A 3226-nucleotide genomic window follows, 5' to 3' on the forward strand; every position below is an offset into this window, starting at 1 on the left:
AGGATTTTCTATGTACAATCATGTCTTCTACCTTCTGTAAATCAAGACAGTTTTATTTCTTCCTTAAAGGACAAGAAAAGGCAGATGAGCACTGACTGTTGTATACAAGCGATGAATCACAGGAATCTACCCCCCAGAACCAAGAGCACACTGGATACACTGTATGTTAGCCAACTTGACAATAAATTAAATATATTTTTTAAAAAGGCATCTCTACCTCAACAAAGCAAAGGCTACCAGAGTGTAAGATCTTTTTTCTGTACCCTTAAACGCTTGTAAAATATGCCAAGGAGGAGGAACCACATCACACAGATGTCAACTCAGATTAGGGAAGATAAGATTTAAATTACTCTGATTCCAACACGTGAGAACGGTTTGAGAATGACTTTGCTCCAACCTGTGATTAACAGAAAAACACAGAAAGCCATGTATCATTTCTGAGCCATGGAGGTGTTATAGCAGAGGGAAGTGGACACAGGTTGTTTCCAGGGTCCCTTGGTTCATCAGCTCCTTATTTGATTACAGGGTGATTTAACCAAGGAGCATTGACTGCTTCAGCCTGTTTGGCCTTGATCAATCCAGAAAATACACTCGCTGATTTCCTTTTATCGATAGTCTACAGGTGTCAGGGAAGGGACCCTGACAGTTTTCACTCGAGAATGCTCAGAACAGTCACAGAAAGGCCCTGAACACCTACCGAAAGGGATGGCCTGAGACCTGCCAGCCCAGGGTCAACAGCCAAATTAAACTGGAGAGGTGAGGAGCCAGAGGGACAGGCAGGCCAGGATTAAGGGAACAGGAGCTCTGAAACAAGCAAACAAAAACTATTCATAAAAAGTGCTAAAAGGTGAGAGGTGCCTGCCTGGCTCAGTTGATAGAGCATGAGACTTGATCTTGGGGTCATGAGTTCAAGCCCCACATTGGGTGTAGAGTTTATTTAAAAATAAAATCTTGAAAAAAAAGAAACCTGCTAAAAGTGAACAGAAAGGTGGACCTTCCAATTTGCGATCAGACTGTTAAATAACTATTAGAACTTTGTCATGTTGATTTAACAAACCAGAGATAGAGAGCAGGATACTAAAACCATGTCAAAAGTTAATTTTTAATAGCCTCCTAAACAGTTTCAGTCTTACAATTTTTTATTTGAATATAGTTGACACACTGTGTTACATTAGTTTTTTTTTTTAATTTTTTTTTCAACGTTTATTTATTTTTGGGACAGAGAGAGACAGAGCATGAACGGGGAAGGGGCAGAGAGAGAGGGAGACACAGAATCGGAAACAGGCTCCAGGCTCCGAGCCATCAGCCCAGAGCCTGACGCGGGGCTCGAACTCACGGACCGCGAGATCGTGACCTGGCTGAAGTCGGACGCTTAACCGACTGCGCCACCTAGGCGCCCCACATTAGTTTTAGGTCTACAACATAGTGAGTGACTCTACATCTCTATATGTTACGCTGTGCCTAACTAGTGTTAATCAGCCAAATACACCAGCCTGGCATAGCTAGAGGGATGCATTGATAGCATAATAAACATTAATAGAGTCAAAATGGACCAAACATTTCAACCTCCTACAAAAACAATGGAAGCTCTAGAAACAAAGGAAAAATAACTCAATCCCAGACACCTGAAGAGATCAATTTATAAAATATAACAACACATTAAAGCAGTCATAGGAGGGGCGTCTGGGTGACTCAGTGGGTTAAGCGTCAGACTTCAGCTCAGGCCATGATCTCATCGTTCGTGAGTTCGATCCCCAGGTCGAGCCTAGAGCCTGCTTCGGATTCTGTATCTCCCTCTCCCTCTGTGCCCCCCCCCCCGCCCCCGCTCTCTCTCTCTCTCTCTCTCAAAAATAAATAAACATTAAAGCAGTTGTAGGAAATATTCTATCTTACCATGTTGGAAATATTTTAAAATTTTATCAGAAAAAGAAAAAAATTACAACGTTCACAATAAAAGAAAGGAAAACAGACCGAGCACAATAATACTATGACTTGTAGATCATGCAAAAACATTTATTTTTTTAAAACAAAACAAAACACAGGCTCTGCTTCCTCATTTAGGAAATTAAATGTTGAAATAGACTGGGTACCTTATATGAGCTAGAGGTATGCTGGTCAGGGACAGAGGCCTCCAGGCAGCTCTCTGTGTAGCCAACTGCCTCTTCCCCTCCCTTTCCTTGGGGTGCTGTAGGACATCATCATTTTCTTTTCTTTTTTTTTTTTTGAGATTTTTAAAAATGTTTTTTATTTATTTTGAGAGAGAGAGAGAGAGAGAGAGAGAGAGAGCATGAGTGGGGAAGGGGCAGAGAGAGAGGGAGAGAGAGAATCCCAAGCAGGTTCCACGTTGTCAGCACAGAGCCCAATATGGGGCTTGAACTCACACACCATGAGATCATGAGCTGAGCCGAAATCAAGAGTCAGATGCTTAACTGACTCAGCTATCCAGGCACCCTGGACATCATCACGTTCTATGTGAATACTGTGGGGCGAGGTTGGGATAAATGATCCCCACATCCCATCCAGCTCTAGGATGCTATCACTGTACCCCCGATAAATCAACACTGCAATGCATGGTCTCGACAAAGTGAACAGACAGAACCTCTGTTCTACACACAAGGTAGAACATATAATGGAAATGGCAGAGACATTCCTATCTTTCTAAAAGCTACTTTTCTGGAAAGTATGTTTAAAGAATATCGACTTTTTTTTCTTTTTAAGTTAAATACATTTTAAGGCAGGCATTCCTAGCAAACTGTGTTTCTGAGGAAGACTGGAATGAGGGCCTAAGGTCATACACTTTATGACTGACACTGTAGCTATTACCAAGGGTGAGCATGGATGTGGCAATTGGGAGTAACGTGGACGTGAACTAAGGACAGTCATGGAATCCGAAAAATGCCATCACGAAATACATCATTTCCAGTTAAGTGCTATGAAAAAGGATGCAAAAAAGACAGAAAACCTATCACTTAAGTTTCCCACATCCCTTCTCCAATGGGCATAAAGGTATTATGACAATCAATTATTTAGCAGCGCCTGGGTGGCTCAGTCGGTTAAGCACCCAACTTCGGTTCAGGTCATGGTCTTGCGTTTCAGGGGTTTAAGCCCCGCGTCAGGCTCTGTGCTGACAGCTCAGGGCCTGGAGCCTGCTTTGGATTCTGTGTCTCCCTCTCTCTCTGCCCCCCCCCCCCCCCCGCTCATGCTCTGTTTCTGTCTCTCTCAAAAA

The sequence above is a fragment of the Prionailurus bengalensis genome, chromosome E1, assembly GCF_016509475.1.
Source record: "Prionailurus bengalensis isolate Pbe53 chromosome E1, Fcat_Pben_1.1_paternal_pri, whole genome shotgun sequence".
Taxonomy (NCBI): Eukaryota; Metazoa; Chordata; class Mammalia; order Carnivora; family Felidae; genus Prionailurus; species Prionailurus bengalensis.